At 41.7% G+C, this 18,037-nt stretch overlaps 1 protein-coding gene across 6 annotated transcripts in view; it reads left to right on the top strand.

The window, feature by feature from the left end:
* Positions 1–18,037, top strand: part of tsnare1 (T-SNARE Domain Containing 1) — a 168,551-nt gene that overhangs the window by 2,715 nt on the left and 147,799 nt on the right. Inside the window, exons 1-5 of one of the 6 annotated variants that reach the window (XM_044208681.1) lie at positions 13,547–13,713; positions 15,135–15,235; positions 15,716–15,778; positions 15,875–15,970; positions 16,129–16,203. The exons of 1 other annotated variant lie outside the window; for it this stretch is intronic. The gene's annotated coding sequence lies outside the window, so the exon portion shown is untranslated. Of the gene's footprint in view, positions 1–13,546; positions 13,714–15,134; positions 15,236–15,715; positions 15,779–15,874; positions 15,971–16,119; positions 16,204–18,037 lie in introns of those variants that run through there. 4 more of the 6 variants (XM_044208675.1, XM_044208676.1, XM_044208677.1 and 1 more) reach the window with 4 other exon arrangements.

Below are 18,037 nucleotides of genomic sequence, written 5' to 3'. Positions count from 1 at the left end.
CGATTTCAATGCAAGCGACATTCCAATAGAAAGCAATGCAATTTAACTGATTTTGTTGCTGATGCTCGCTCACGTCACATTCAGTGAGGACATGGTGTAATACTGTAGTAGGAGCTGTTCAAGTAAGCCATATGAGCTGGCAAGCATGCAAAATAACAGGGCCCAAGAACTGGCACACCTAAATGGAATGCTGCCATTATTAATGTTATTAGTTGACAAGTAAAAGCACAAATATTTTCATAAAAACAATAGATCAAATGACTATGTGAAATGTGAAAGGGGTCGCTTGAAGTCATCATGTGACGACCGGACTCTACAGTTCCCCTCAGCAGTACAGACCGTTTTAGCATCTTTCAGTTCATCGTTTGGCTTTTAAGGCCGCAACTTTACTCTCTTGGTTCTCTCTCAGAGCTCTCATCAGCCTTGATTCCAGCAGCAGGCAGCCTTTTTCAGTGAAAAAGGAGCTCTTGCTGCTAACAAGTGAAAAAGTACAGACCTGTACACCCTGGTGGCTGTCACTAATGTACAGGATCATGTTTACATTACCATACGTTACACAGTTTGAACTACAAATTTGGAAATGCCCCTTGCATTGTGATACTGTCTGTATTGCTTTGCTCAAACCATGTGATACATCTTAATCCTAACAGCACATAGTATACTGGGTTTTGTCAACCTTCTATGTCCCCTGACCCCTTCTTAGGGGTCCCCAAATTCTCCTGACCACAGCAAATATGGAGCATTTATTTTTGTCAAATCATTTGAGGTAAGCTGGGGTGACAGTTTACATGGTATCAAGTGTGTAGTATTGAAATCTCCACAGAGACACACCCTGACGCTCAGCTGTGTCAGCATGACACGAGATCCGCAGCCTTCATCACATTTGTGAATAATGTTTACATATGGCTCCCATTCAGAACTGCCATCTGCTGTGGTGTTTGTACAATGATCATCCTTTGGCAGACAGTCACAGTCACACTTTGTTGATAATTTGCTTTTGCTTGGTGTTGTGTGATTATTTCAGCAGTGATAACACTAAGAACAACTCTACTATCCACCAGCCATCTTACAGGCAACAGTAACCATTATCTCAGTACCAATGTATATTTCACTGCAATGTTTCCTATAGGGCAAAGTTTAAGGTAATAATCATGTCGCATTGCTGATCTGCATGTCTGAAGCACCGTAGGAGACCAAGAGAAAATCTAGTATTTCTCAGTATTGAATAGTTTGTTAAACACTTTTCATTCAAAACTAACTAACTAAATGAGGCTATTTTCTGCACTGGCAACTGAAATGTACATTTTCTCAGCTGCAATCTTAAAGGTACAATGTGTAGCCTAATTCCTGGCCACATGCTCCACACAAATAGGGGGCAGGATTTATACCTCCTCCCACCCTCCTCCTCCCGGTCAAAATTACACTGCTATCTTATAATCTTCACTTGTGGCGTCGGCCATTAGTTTACATTATAGCTTGCTTAGCTCCATTTTAGCAAGACCATACTAGCAAGAAAACAACCACATCAAAACCATACATCGACGCCATTTGGAATGTTTTTCTGCATGTTTTGTGTTGTCATTAGTTGCACTAAAGATACGTTTCACTAAATAGCCAACGTTAGATGTTACTTACTTATCTAAAAGAAATGTTGTGAGATCTCTTTACTTGCCAGGGCTAGCTGGTTAGCATGCTAACTTCAGTAGATATCTCTGCAACACAATACATAGACATCTTTGACATAACGTCAGAACTGTTACTTCTTCACATTCTGTTGATAATATTGGTTCAGTTTTTTTAATGTTTTAAACTAAGATTCTGGCCATATCTAACACATTGCACCTTTAACTCAAGTCCACTTACTATCTTTTTTGAGAGCTTTCACGGCATCTGGTGGTCTTCCAGTTCTCATGGAGATAACTCAGTTATCATCAAACTCCATCACATACGGTCAGAGTCTAACAACTATGCAAACTCGGTCTGCGGAGGAAGACCGTTAAGATTCTTTTTTCAGACTTCCCAGATTTCCTTTAGATTTGGTATGACTATTCATGGTTATGACAAAATGATTCTACGCATACAGTACAAGTGTAACCGCAACCTGAAGCAAATTTTTATGGGCTCAAGTCTATTTCTTACACTATAGTGATTGTGTATTGGGCTCTGAGCGCTGCCAAAATGCGGGTGACCTACACTCAGTATTGTGCCTGAACGCATCCTGTGTCACACGCACTGAAGTTGCTGCTGCTGCTCTGGTAATGTTCTGCTTTCACTGTACAGCCTGTGTAGATATTGTGTTATTCACAAGTGAGGGTAAGATGGAATGCAAGATCGACAGGTGGACTAGTGCCGCATCAGCAATAATGTGGGCAGTGCACCGGACTGTGGTGGTGAAGAGGGAACTGAGTCTGAAGATTTACCACTTGATATGTTGCAACCCTCACCTATGGTCATGAGCTTTGGGGAGTGACCGAAAGACTGAGATTACAATCGGCCGAAATGAGTTTCCTTCAGGATGAACGGAGCCAGTTGAGGTAGTTCAGGTGTCTGATAGGGATGCCTTCTGGACACCTCCCTTTAGAGATTTTCCGGTCATGTCCAACTGGGAGGAGACCCAGGACATGCTGAAGGGATTACATATTCCATCTGGCCTGGAAACGCCTTGAGTTCTCCAGGAGGAGCTGGAGGATGTGGCTGGGGAGAAGGGCCTTGCTTAACCTGCTGCCACAGAGATCCAGACCTGGATAACTGGTGGAAAATTGATAGATGAATTACCACGGTCGAAACTTTCATTTTACCCTCCTATCAATTTGACCCATTTTCACTTTTGAGTTGTTACCTCATTAGGGTCATGATCTTAGGTATAAAATGCGGACACACTGATGTGTTGTGGAATGTCTGTACTGAATTTGTATACAACGATGATATGACAATGTGTCTTTGCTGATGTGATTTTGTCTGTTGACTAATTCTGATTGGCCTGTCAGGGTAAAAGTCTTGGTCACTTTGACCCATGACATAATGGATATGTTTTCTTTTCAACATGATAGGAGGGTTAAATAGCTATATTTCAGTGCAGTGACCATTCGACAAGCATGCAATTTAGCAATAGACAATAAGCACACACACACACACACACACACACACACACACACACACACACACACACATACAGTGTATATATATATAGACATACTTCAAAACAACCAATCAAAGAGAATGAATTATGAATTGAATGAATTTACTGAGCACAATTCATGCTTACTGGAGCATGGACCTATTTTGGACACTCCATGAGATTTCATCTAAGACTTAAGGCTATAAGATATCTACATGGCACACAAACTATCTCATAGATTGATTGCCATGAATATTCTAAAGCAAATGTATGTTAGCTATAAGATAAACCCTTTTGATTTTAATGACCCGTGGCCTTTCCTGTAGCACCAGGTACTCTCTGCTCCTAGGATAGCAAACTTGTTTGCTAGCCTCTCGCAGGGCTTTGCACCTTTAGTCTTGTTATGACACAAAAGATGCTATGGAAATGCAAACATTTTCTTCCTGCCAATTACGTTGAAAATGAATATTGCAGCTCACCTAATCGCTTAAATAAGTGACTAGAATGCTAGATGGCAACTGAGACCCTTCAGTAAAGGCCAGAGAGGAAAGGGAGCCTTTTTCTGGATTTAATTTGTGGATTCAGGGAGACAAGAGGCCTTGCCATCAGAGATAACAAGGCCGGGCTCTGTGATGTGTGAATAATGGCTGGACAGAGGTTTAGACATCATTAGAATAATCAGTCCTGATGTGGATGAAGATGCACGGCAATTCAGGGGAGGCCTACTGATAGTACACTAATTAAGATGGTGGTGCACTGTTCTCTTCTTTGACAACACAGACACACTGTGATCCAACCTCTGCCTAGGAGTTTTGTTTTAATATGTTTCTGCTCATTGTTTCATCCTAATACGGTCATTAGATTTCATTCATTCTTTAGTTCTTTATTCATTAGACTTCCATTTTCCCTGTGTGGATTGTGCTCTGTGTCAATGACATAGATTTGAGTTTGTTTTAGGTTTCAGTTGTACATTTGTGTGTCATCCATTCTGCTGATGCAAAACAGCCGAGAGTTTGGGAACGGTTCAGCTGCAGCTCATGGCTGTTGGAGAGCATTCAGCATGTTTGAGGTTTTATCGTATTCCGCTAGTCATCTTGCTGTCTGCCGGATTGGAAACCCCATTGATCATATCAGATTGGTTAAGTAATTGATTGTTACTGGTTATTAACCTCCCAGAACTTTGGACCTGCTTGCCAGCCACTGAGAACAGCCTGTAATCAGTCACAAATGGCAGCCGCTAATGAAATTAGTTCCTGGTTCTGCCTCACAACTTTGTTTGTTCCACAAAGTATTGGCAAGGGCATAGAGATGCCATGGTTTACTCTCCCCAGAGAATGGAGTGATAGAACAACAGAATGCAGATAATGAGCGACTGTGTCTGTGTTGTCTCTTTGTAATTACTCATGTGTCTGACCAAAATATAAAGATGAGGACATGAAAAGTTCTACTTCCAACAGTTTGCATAATGTCCACAGTGTCCCTGCAGACACACGGCCTGAACAGTGTTGGAACTAATATTGGAGTGTGTGTTTCCATGTTGTTTTTCTCACCATATCAAATCATTTAACAGGTTTTGCACCTGATGTTGTTGTAATCTGTGTTACTCTGTAAAGTCTCTTTTCTTCCTTAGAAAGCTCACAAAACACGACCATTAGTAGAACTCTTTAAGCACACATGACATTATGGGATGTACTTGTGTGCTGTCTTACCCATAGCCAGATTAACCTGTTAGGGGGCGTTCTGGGATGAGTTGTCCCTTGTAACTGTTGGATCCTACACACACAAAACGTAACTGTTGTCAACGTAACTGTTGGATCCTACACACACAAAACTAGATTTTGAGACAGCGCCCTCTAAAAATGACCCACAACCAAGTAACTGTAAACCTTGGGCTTTTGGGCCCCTGAGAGGACTCAGGCCTCAGAGGGTTTACAGCCCTGGGACACTTGTCCATTTTGCCCAGCCTTGGTCTTCCCTAGAGCCAGATGAAAAGATCAGTATTTCCATCTCTGTCCAGTGCAGAGTTAAGACAGGGACATGTTTAGCCTAGCTTAGCATGAAGACTGGAAGCAAAAGGAACTGCTCCCTTAGTTTTGTCAGGAAAAAAACAAAGTATAACAAAAACTTACAATTTACACATTGTATCTTCTTTATGTAAAGTGGTGCTTACATAATCTTTTGAGTGCTCTTACATAATCTTTTGGGTGTGGTGTTGGGCCTCGCCTCGCCTCGCCTCACCACGTGTGAGAGACAAAGACAGGCCTACCTGGAAAAGCTGAGGCTTGACTGAGAAACAAAGGACAGACAGTAGAACGGCGCCAAGTCTCCACAGCCGTTAACTCACAGGTGTCAGACTGACGCGAGATCCCGGTGGAAGCCAACGCAAGATCTCAGTTGAATCTAAACACCAGACTCCTATTGGACGAGACGCGCAATACGGCGCATGAAATCTTGGCACACAGCTGTGACCACATCACGTCTATAAAGCCTAGTGCCACACACTGCTCGCTGGACGAGCAACAGACTGTTTTGTGTTTGCTGTGTTCACTTTTTGGATCCTGATCGTTTACGCCCCATAACGATCCGTACCTGCAGAAGGAGGAGACACGGACTGACCGTTTTCTTCACGGAGAGCAAGACCGCCGCTGAGCCTCTCTCTCCCCACCAGCGTGTCCTAATTGCTGTGTTTTTCTTTGCATTTGGCATGTTCCATTTGTATCGGTACCACGTCGTTGGGCCATTAACTTGTGTTAGCTTTAGCCCCTGTGGGAGCTAATAACTGTGCTTCATCAGACTAAGGTCCAGTAACACGGCCGTGGAACGAAGGTTTGCTGTTGGGTTCTTGTGTGATAACGTACAGCTATTGTGCTTTACCACGGCATTTGAGGTTTCTTGTGCCTTACTCTGTGTGCTTTATTTCTCCTTCCTCTCCACTCACCCACACACCTTTACACATACAGATACACTCACACACATCTCACACGACCAAGATAGCGTGGTAGCATAACCAGCTAAGCTGCACGCTATCCTGAGGACAACAAGAGCGTGTCCTCCATTTTGGCTCTGCCCTTTAGTTTGAGTTTCGCGGGTCTGCCCTCCATCTTCCTCACACCCCCCTCTTTATTGACAACACACACACACACACACGCAGTTGCCTTTGGTTATTGTTGTGTGTAGTGATAGCAGCTGGTTGCGACGGTCAGTGCTCGGATTCACCCTTCACTGTCCCCCCTTTTAATGTAAGATAGTACTTTAAATATCAGCATTTTTAGGTGGACAGCCACCTTTGAGACTGTTTTTCACGTTTGGTTATTGGTCCCTGATTACACAAAGGTGCCCTGTAATTAATAATGCATATTAATAATGTTGATAATATTAATACTTCTTCATACTAATTCATAAATATCTTAAATATTTCTGCTAATATCCAAACCTGCCCTACCTGAATCCCAACAGTGGTCTGTTATCTGGCACCTTGAATGGACATGTGTGGTGCACTGTACAGAGATGCAATGTGCAAAAAGTTGAAATTTGTGGAACTTTGAACCTGAGCTGCTAAGCTGACCTTTGTTATGTGGCCAATGGCTGAAGGCTACTGCTTGTGCTGTGATTAAAGATGGAGAATAAGGGTTTGTTCAGACTGACATTAGCGCTGTATAGCAGGTGTGCTGATGATTAGAACTCCTGCAAAATAGTCTCCTGGCAAAAAAAGTTGAACCTAGCTAAACTACTGCTGCAATGCAATGTTGGCCATTGAACTAAGCACACACTCCTGGCAGATTACTTTGTAAAGTGAATGGGTTAATTCTACAGTATCGGGTTAACCATGTTGCCATTATAAGCATATGATAAGCCTTCAAAGGCATTCATCTGTTACTCAAACGGGTCCTCTTGGATCATATATTTCATTCTCGCCTGTGCTAGAATTAACACGACCCCACCATTGTGATTTAATTTCTTCAAAGTGCTCTTTCATGTGTACTTTCCACCATTTTGTCCACCTGCCTGTGTATCTCATCTACCAAGCTCTGCGGAGCCAATTTGATTGCAATATAATCAATCATGTTTGCTTTCAAAGTATTCTACAGATTAGCCTTAGCTTATCAGTCAGCCAAAGCAGCCCGATTGTTTCCCAAAGCATGACCAGATGATTGCTCTGCATTGTGTTTGGAGAGGCCTCTGATTATCTTGTCATAACCAGAGAGTGAAATCCATTCACTCAAGAGTCAGCTTTTGTTGAGGCTTCACTGAGACGCATCTTATCATTTAGAACCAACAATTCGGCTTCATGACATGTGAAATCTGAATATTAAGGAATATTAAGAGAAAGTGATGGCATTTACCCACTGTCTAGCATTACAAGTATGTGTAGGCTGATAAAATACCTGGCAGCTTTGGAATGCCTCGCATGTGGTGATTTAGGGCTTCAAGAGGGTTTTAATACTGGTGTGTGTGTGTGTGTGTGTGTGTGTACACTGAGGTCTGTTCCCCACAATTGGGATTGTGTAGCCATGGTGACGGCTGTGAGGGACTGTGAGAAAGCAATCTCCAGGAAGTCACAGCCGCGGGGTGAAGCATATGTGGCATGAGGATGGCACCAGAAGGCTGCATCGTGGATGTCCAGTTGGCCATCTGTTGTGGTCCTGCAGCCAGGGCCAGGAAGCCCCCCAGAAACCACACAGGAAGAACGGCATTTTCAAATGCTAGGGCCCGGGACAGCGCTCGTTTCCCCCGGGAGCTCCTCTGCACATCCCAGACACTGAGCTTCAGACGCTCGCAGTGGGACTTCCAGAAAACATCCTCGACTGGATGACTCCGTGCGGTGCATTTGTTGGTGTGCAGAATGAGACTGCTAGAGTGGAAGCAGCCACAGCATGGCTCACTCCGGCCAAAGATCATTACTCCCCCTAATCTCAGGCCAAGTCCTCGGGCTGCTCCACTCCACTCCAAACAGGAAGCCCATTACCAGACTGTGTCACTGGAGGCCTGTCCACAAGGCCTGAGGAGACCTATTGGCATTCCACTGCTGTTGTCATGTTACTGCTGGGCACATATGTACTTCTGTTATCTCTAGTATACTGTAAATGAAATAAAGCGCTCAGTGTGCTGTTGGATTTCTTGTGACAGAAGTGGTGACTTGCGACAGTCAGAGGTTGTGTATCAGTTTGAAGGGATCAGACGATTAGATATAGCCTACAACAGGACAAAGACTCACAGCTTCCCATCAGGATGAAAACATAATGTACAGGATGATTTAAAAATCTATTTTAGGATACCTTGTTTCTCTTGTAAATGGCTCTGATCGCAACACTAACTAGGAAAAGTGGGGTTTTTTTGGCTTTAGCTTTCCATGTTAAAGGTGTCAACTTCTAAGTTGCTGTTTCATGAAATACCATTAACTGTTTTATGGTTTCACATCACGGCACAGTCCCTTTTTATTTCAACACGTTTTAATGCCATGTAGCCAACATCAGAAGAGAGGGTCGCACTCAGGAGTTTCCCATTCAATTGAGTTGACTTAATCATCTGTCTGGCAGCATACAAAACGTTTTCGGCCATCCAGCCTTCATCGGTGTATAAAAAAACAGGGATATGATCCTATTTAAATAGGTCAGGTGGGTAAACAGGTGAATGCACTCAATCACTGCGACCTCACCCAGAATGGAATCACACACAGTCAACAGGTGAATACAGTCATTGCGATTCTACTCAGACTGGAGTCGCATACAGCCTCAAAGCAAATTGTTGTTAAGCCTTGAAACTCTCTATTTTCACCTTAAACCTATCGATAGGTCAGACAGTTCATTAAAAAAACAACTATGGTAATCACTGTGGACATCAGGTTCCTCGCCGTTCATAAAGCAGGTTAAACCAGTAGTTGGCTAGATAAATATATTCGAGGGTCAAAACCCAAGTGAACATTGTAACTTCCAAAAGATTCATTCTTCGTTATTCAAGCCGTTTGTGATATCAGCCATGATAAAGTATTGAATGTTTTTCTCAATTCCTTGCAGATATATTATTGTAGTAACTATATGAATGTTTATAAAATATTTTTTACAGTTGGTAATATTCTGGAAGTTACTTATTTTACAAAAAAGGGATCAAGTTCTTTTCCTCATTCACACAGAGAGATACAGGGTGGAGCCCCTTTAAGTGAAGTGGGTGTGGCTTTGCTGATGACATAATCAAAGTGTAAACATTTGAACTAAGACATACAGTTCCCCAAACCTGTGAAAAAGGCCTTTCTTTTATTCGGGACGATCAGTTTTCACTTGACACAGCTTTTCGGGATGGTAATGGCACAGCTCTGAAAACATGCCCTTTAAGGAAGAACAGCAGACTTGTCCAGCAGCAGTTGTTGTAACATGGCTTCACATCCTGTGTCTGACGTCTTTGTGCTTCTGCTGAACCAAAAATATGTCCCTCTGACATATGAGTTGTGTTATTATGCTTCAGCCTTAACTATAATCCAACATGCACCCTCTGGTTATTTTCTTATTTGCTTTTTTTTTCTCTTTCAAGGGCCACCATTCTAAAAATACAATCAGCCGAGATAGCTGTTGAATAGCCTGACTTGAGATATTACTGTAGGTATGTGGGTGCATGTTACACAACCCTGAGGTAACATAATAGCTACTTTTTTCAAAGGTCAGATGAAAAGGAGGCCAGATAAAGTCTGCTGCACGCTCCGCTGTCCTTTAGAGAAAGGCCACAGCCAGATTGGGAGCAGGAGGGATGGAGGCTGAAGAAAAAGAGAGCGGATCAGTTCTTATGCACAGATAAGTGAGAGGAGTTTGTGGAATAATGAACAGCTTCCCCTGCGCCATGCTGCATTCGTATGCATGCGAGGCAGTGACGTGCGGCAGAAAACTATCATCCTGCCATTGACAATCCAATCAAATAAGTGCAGAGAGGACGACCTTTCTGGTCCTTTCAAACAAATGAAAGCAGCAGAGCCGTCTGACTCAAGGTCACCTTTCACTAAAGCATTCCTGTCCCGCTGTGGGACATCTACGGTCCCCTTCTGTAAAGTGTTATTGATAATTGTCTGGCTGAAGCGTGTGTGTGGACAGCTGCCTCACTACTAAAGATACAGCTGGTTCCTTCCAGACCCAACAACAGCTTACGGCTCATTGTAATGATCTGACCTGATGCTCAGAGGAGAGGTCCAGTTTCATGCAACTTATGGCTTCTCTTCATAGTTTTGGCCATTTTTCCTACCAGTGATGATAACATTGTTAGCAATTGCTGAGATCTGTGAGCATGACAACATTGCTAAAAAGAAGTCTGACGGGCCAAGAAACACAAGCAGCCGGACGGGTTGTTAACAAATCCCCAGGTTAGCCAAACTTATTTGGAAGAGAAAACAAAGGCAAACAATACAATTATTACTCCAACTCTCCTTTGTAAACATCCATCACAGTTGTAGAGGAACCTGATTACCCAATAGTTTTAGTTTTATTTTATCCTAATATTGTCTTTTTCTGTTTCCTGACTAAGTCCCTGCTTCTCTGTGCCGAGCCCCACTATTTTACACTGATCAACAAATCTCCGTGAGTGAAACCTTCAGTTCTGAGCCAGGCCAGTCCCGTGGGGCGTCACACCTTAACTCACATGGGAGCTCAACTTGCTCTGGAATCTAAGCAGCTTTCCACCTTTTGCTCGTGTGTCATTACGATAGCAAGCCAGGTAACAATGAAGTGTAAATTGTCTTATCCAGGAAAGCCCGGAATTCAATTCGCCTTTCGCCTGGTGAAACAGACGCATACTGAGCCTACGTAAATCCACTCAGACACACTTGTGTGTTGGGCAAAGGATATACATTGTCTGCCTTCAGGATAGAGGTCAGAGGAATACTGATGCAACCTGTATGTGTGCTTCTCTCCATGCTGCTTGGATGCTCATCATAACCACCCGTATTCTTCTGAAGCTTAAGTAAAGATTACTTTCTTCGATTTGGAACCTGAGTGACGTTTTCTTCAAAAAAAGATTCTTCCACAGTTTACTGACTTTATGGTTCAGCCATGATCTATTTATTTATCTATTTAAGTTATGCACATAGACAGTTTTTGTGAACAATGAGGGATTATTATTATTATTATGATCCATTTTTTTATTATTTGATTTTGATAGTGAAAGAAAACAAGCAGCCGTACGAAAGCAGCCACCGGTCTTCTCTGCGGGTCTTCACTTTGCTTCCCCAGACAGCACGAGTTTGTTCTGTAGGCGATCTCTGCCATCAGTGGGCACGCTATGCAGATGTCTGCACACATTTTTTCCTGAGATTAGTTATATTTCATTAGCTCTGCAGATACTGGGTGAAAGACATGTTTCGTCAACACACAAGGAAAGAGACTGTTTGCTTATAAACGCTGATAGAGTTGGACTTTCTGAATACTTTAGAGTGATGGTTCTTTAATCTTTGACTGTTCCGACCAGCTCTGGGCTTCAAGTGCCTCCGGCAATCACAGGACTGTCAGACAAATTGAATATTGTATTTTTTTCATCATCACCTTTTCTCTTTTTGAACAAGGGAAGAATTCTTCTTTTCTAAAAACAATTTTGGTTCTTAAAGAGCCAGAGTAAAGGCAATTTTTGAAGAGTTATTTTTTTCCCCCCATCATGTCCCAGTGGATGCAGGTGGCTTGGAGACTGTCTGGTGCTGGGTTCAGTCATATCAGCAGGTGATGCCCTTGTGCCCAAAGTCGGAGTTTGGGAGTAAAAGTGGTCGTCACATTGATCTTTTTCTATGGACATTTCTTTAATCATTCTGCCTGTGGAGTTTACATTCTGCAAACATTCATTGCAAGTAAATCATTTTGATGGCTGAGTTAAATCTTAGTAGGTGAAGCTTCAGTTTTTCTTGCTATGTAAGTTAGAAAAGGCCTTTTTTATGAGGACATTTTGACTTGTCATAGCGAGAACAACGCAGATGTAAATGACAATATTAAATATGCGTATGTTTCATTGAAGTGCCTCGATCACTAAGCAATAGGGAGCCAGCATTTTGGACCTAGCACACCTGAACTGCATGCAGCCATTCTAAATGTTATGAATCACCCCCGTGCTTGTCATGATATGACAAATCAAAATGTCTGCTGTGTATAGGATCCAGGGGGAAAAGGCAAACATTCAGAATCTACTAACTAGAAAAATGTCACGTATGCTCCCCACTGGGCTAGTAATCCTAGCTCCCACTGTAAACCAACAGTGTTAAAAAACATCACTTGCAGGTTTCTGAAGGGATGCTTTGAAGCCTGGAGTTTGGATTTCTAGCTCACCACTGTCTTTGTCAGTTACTGTAACCGCATAATCCCAATTTGGTCAAAGAGAAGGAAGCCAGAGGTGGGATGGCACCCTGGCTGATTCTTCTAGTCATCTGTCAATCATACAAACAAATCTCCATTTGATGTCACAGCCTCTAACAGTCGCTACGCTGGCAGGCAGAAAGAAACAGCGTGCTTCCTGATGCTGCTGGCATGAGATAGCCTTATCAAAGAAAATGTCCGCTATGCCAGACATACGTTGTGTAAAAAAAAAAACTACACACATAGAAGATGTACTGGACCCTAGAGTTGAATTTCATCATATTGGATCAACATCTGCAAGACGTAGGGGTATCAGCAATTACAAGCGCCTTGGTGGGGGAGAAAACCACAGAAGAAGAGAGCATTGTTTTGGTTCGACGTAGTTCACAAGGCTTTGCAGCGATCATGTTTTAAATGATGACTTTCATATTTTTCAAGTTAAAGGGGGACTCGTGAAAGGCAGGTTCAAAAAAAGAATGGCCAGAATCGAAAGAGCAGATTTTCTGACTTTTAGTCCTTAGCATGCAATCTCCAAAATTATTGCATCCTACATTTCCCATAATGCAACTCAGCAGCATCGTTCATCAGACCATCCCTGCCTAGTAAACACCCATGTCTTTTAAGCTCCACAAAAAAAAAAAAAATGAATCATACCAGATACAGAATTTAATTGCAGTATTTAAAAAGAACTAGGGCTCTGCCGAGGTCAGGACTCTAGAGAAACGCAGAGACCAGGTTTCATCGCGGTCTTTGTCTCTTTCCTCTGCTCTCTGTCTGTCATGGAGGCAGGAAGAGATGCAGGTCTGTGTCTGTCTGACCGAAGTCGGGCCTGTGTGGAGAGAAATTAGACTCCAAATGGTCACAAATGTGTATTACAAATGATCTACAAATAAAAAATGTACAATGATTTGTGCGTAATTTTGGGTACTCTCAAATGCGTGTTCCAATCCACACACAAATAGGCTACCAAGCAATTTGAACACGTGTAAAACTGTTTTACAAATGCACACATTAGAACCTGAATAAATATTAATATTTTACAGATTATTTCCAAAAAGCTTCCTGTGTATATAAATGTCTAAAACTATGTGTGACATTCTTTTGTATTTATTTATAGATGACTGTGTGCGCACGGATCGCCTGATACGCACGGATCAGGTACATTTGCGTGAGGGGGGGGTTCGGGAGACACATTTCCACGGGGGAGCAGACTTCGACACAACACCTGTTGTGCGCAGACAAGAGAACGCAAAGGTGGGATGTCCCGGTGGCTCGTCTTCTGAAGTGAGTATAAGCTAAACGACCCGCTGTAAGCAAAACATGTACGCTTTGCAATATGTATATATATAAAACTCAATATTTCAGATAATGTTATCTACACCTGTTAGTTTGCACTGTTCATCTTACCGTCCTCTGATAACCGCGAGCTAAGTTAGCTTAACTACTACAAATAGTTGGGTGATAAGGTCTTTTTTATCAAATGTCAGTCGCCAATGCGGTGTTACGTCTGATTACGTCTGCTAGCTAGCTGTTAGCTAGCTGAACTGGCGCCAGCTAACACCAGGTTAGCTTAACCCTGTAGACGGCGATTAGCTCCTAGTGTTAGTTTGTCAGATGTATCTCCAAATGAGTAGCTTTCACGGCTTGAAATGCTTTTATTTTATTGAAATGTCAGCTGTGAAATACTGAGTCTATAAAATTACACTAAACAATTACGTTTAAAACAGGTAGCTATAAAAATTTCCTGACAGTTAATATTTTTGTTTTCAACCATAGACTGTATACAATATGGACGTAGTCTCCGTGACGTCACCCACAGGTTTCTGAAGAGCAGAGTGAAGCGCAGGGTGACTCCGGCCGACGCCATCTTGGCAATTATATTTTAACAAGTGTTATTACCACTTCCTGCTTCAAAGAAATTGCATTGCTGGATAAATTGCAATATATTGTCAAGTCAATTTTAGGATTGTGTATTTTGTTTATTCCACTGTACTACTGCTATGTAGCTCTATATTGATGGAAAAAGCAAATGTTACATACATAGTCCTAAAATATATAATCTTAAATCTGTCATCTATTGAATAGTATCTTAAATGCTGCCAGTGCACCTCCTGGCTTTAACCAAGCTTTCTCCTCCAATGTATATTTCTTTTTGTGGTTCTTAGGACTTCGACTGACGCGCTCACTTTTTCAAATGAAGAGAAACCAGCAAGATGCACGGATATCTAGCTAGGCTGTCTAAAATAATATGACCAGTCCACATATATTTTTCCCTTCTGACAGTGTAACCCAACATAGGCAAGTTCGTTAAAATCATTTAGGAACAGATCATGTCATGCATCGCTGTATAACATTAATTGAAAAAGTCAGAATTCAGTGACCTTACCGGCTTATACAGAACACTAAGGAACACTATATTTCTGGAGGCTCAGTGCTGGCTCATGTTGCCATGTTGTCCTTTATCCTCTTTCAGTGCCCCAAATTATTTGTTTGGTGACTTATGTACCACTAGAGACTGTTGAGTTCCCTACCATCTCTTTTCCTTTTATGGTTCTTCTGACTCCATCAGCCTCTTCAAAACCTCTCTCCTCTCCTAGAAAAAACTGTTTGTTTTTCTTATTTGCATGCAAAAGGAAGTGTAATATTTATATGCATATGCATTTATTGTACACGTAGTTTCATCAAACATGTCCTTTTCTTCATAGGATTTATTGAAACAACACACCGCTGGATATTGACTGAAACCATATTCTGTGCCCTGCCCAAAGTACCATGTACATGTAGACACCAGTCACAGGCTCATCAGGTAAGCAGAGTGTGTTTCTGATAGTAACTTTATGTCTTCTGAACACAAAATTTTAGGTTTCTTGAGCACACTGAATGTAAGCCACTTGCAATAAGTGGCCAAAACAACACAACGAGCTGGTACAACCGCACCATTATAATTTATCCTACTTAAAATGCTTTGCTGACACTACAGCTGTGCTCCAATCCCACACTACATCTAATTGTAAGCAGTTTTAGTCTGTTGTAAATTCACACAGGGAAAATTACAAAGTAAGTATACTCACACTAGTAAATATGCTGACTAAAATGCCTGATTTCTGTGTGTGCTTTAATGGATACTATTTACCCACAACAAAATTTTCACTGTAGTAAATTACACTGAGACATACACAATAGATAACAAAGAAAACCAAAAATACAATTTAAACAGTGGAAAACTTCAGGAAATTTAGTTGATTTCTTTGCAGCTTATACTTACTCTGCATACCTTGTTTTCCAGGACCATTCACTATAAAGAATGACTCGGAGTGATTATTAATGCAAGGACTGATCAGTTTATTGGGTATGTTAGGTGAACAAGAAACTTTCCTATTCATTTGTTTGTCCATGTAAACTTATTTATATAATTCGGTACTCCTGTTGCTGCTTATGTCCGCAGATAATGTACCTGGGAGCTGCAAACAATAACCACTCTGACACCACACTGGCCTTCTTCTGTCAGGCTGTTGAGGAATGTGCGTATCAACTGACTAAGGTAAAAATTTTACTGTCAATTACTTAATCTTATAAATCGATTCTTGAGTCATAACATTGTATAAATGTGCACATTTAGGGTAGTAGTTTTACGGGCCCATGCTCAACCGTTGTGTTGTTTTGTGATATCGGTTTCAAAACTTTTTCGAGTGGCTGCAGATCATGGTGGAGAGAACGGTGGAGAGGCCCTGATGATGGAAGCTTTACTGCAGGCGAAAGTGTGCACAACCAAAGGTTAGTAAGTCATTCACACATCTTCCAGCTATGTTAAGCTGGAGCTGGTGCTCAGCAGACAAACAATATTAAAGCAAACTGTATATGTACATGTGGAACTTTCCAGTTATTGGAACCATTATATTCTGCCCAGTCATTTTAAAATGAATTGCATGCTTTAACACAGGATAGAGAGGCTCTGGTGTGACCTCTGGATGGGGGTCGCCGGTGTTTTCCACTACATTTTGCATTCACTGGAGGAGCAAGACCTCTTGGGTCTGTTTTGCTGTCATTACGTGTTCTTGCCTTGCCTGCAAGTTAACCTTGACGGATTTAGACAAGGATGGGACAATCACCCAATGAGAACTGAGCAAAAGCTCACACCAAATCAGCAGTGGGACAGATTATTACATTTCTCTAGTTTGAACACTGCTTGACCTCAGACACCTTCGTTCCTAGCAAACAAAACGCACATATTAGTTTTGTGATGTTTAAAGTTTCAAACATGTTATAAGACATGTAAAAAAAAAACTCTGCTTGCAATAATACTGATATTGATATTAATTTGATTAATCTGATGTTTTATCCACAAAGTTGAATAACCTTGCTAAAGATGTGCTATAATGCCATCTCCTCCAGAATGTATGAATATGTAAATATAGTTCATTTGTACAGTTGAACTGTTGGACACCAGATGTTTCCTGATATCCTGAAAGCCCATCTTCAGTGTCTGAGCAGTGATGGCTTCAAGTTGAACAAATTAATTTTGAAAAGTAAACAAAGACCAACAGAAACTGAATACCCAAACTGTTAGTTGTAAACATCCAACAGTTTACAGACTCTGACCACCTGTACCTTACTAACTTCCTTTGGGGATAACAGTGTTATTACTGCTGGAATCGGGTTAGGGCCCTGCAGCGGCTAGAGGAAGCGCTCAGGGTTCTCCCCCCCCGCGCGCCCATAAACTCTTTATAAGAAGTTTTTTGTTGCCAGGATAACGTGGTTCGGCGACACCTACAGTGGCTTCAGAAAGTATTCAGACTCTCACTTTATTATGTTGTTGGTTCTTTATTTATCATTCAGCACAGAGAAGGAACAAGCAGGTAAAAACTTTTGACTGGACTTGTACACATGGAACATAATGCAATGTTAATGTTTTGACCTGAAATGCTTGCCCTTAATGCTTTGTATATCCAGCAGTAAAAGGCTACAAATACAGCTAAATGAGCGGTTCAGAAAGCTTTCTGGCTCAAAATGTTACAAGTAGTAGTTCACATAGCCGGCTCTAAGAATACATTTTTCCCTGTACATCAGACTTGCTGTGGTGAACCATAGACAACTTATGTCAAAACCGACGTGGTTAACCATTAAATGTCTTAATATTTTAACATCATTTGAACTTTTAACTGTTACAGCATAGAGCCAGCCATTCAACCAAGGCCACAGCCACTCTCCACAGACTTTACACACCATGTCTGCCTTTACAGCAGAACGAGTGGTGTAATGGGTTGGCAGGCGTAAGCACTCATTGCAGGCGGACGAGGCAGGTGGGCGCCTTGGTCCTGTGGACTGCACTATTTCCAGCTCACGGCCTTGGTGTGGTACTGCCCAGCCAGCCCATAACCTGAAGGTGCTAGGACACAAATGGTATTAAGAGCTGTATAATGACATTCAGTGTTTGAAGATGTATTGATTTGTTCATGGAAAAGTAGCAATGTCATATTGGTACCTGCATGTATAACTTAACTCTATGTATGTATCTACGTTTTAAAGATGAAGTAAAAAGAAAAAACAACCTTTAAAATGCTGGCTGTTCAGGCTGTGCTTGTATTTGTCATGAGTATGTAGCCTAACT

The sequence above is a fragment of the Siniperca chuatsi genome, linkage group LG9 (genome assembly GCF_020085105.1).
Source record: "Siniperca chuatsi isolate FFG_IHB_CAS linkage group LG9, ASM2008510v1, whole genome shotgun sequence".
NCBI classification, from domain to species: domain Eukaryota; kingdom Metazoa; phylum Chordata; class Actinopteri; order Centrarchiformes; family Sinipercidae; genus Siniperca; species Siniperca chuatsi.
This window is presented reverse-complemented; position numbering and strand designations above follow the sequence as displayed.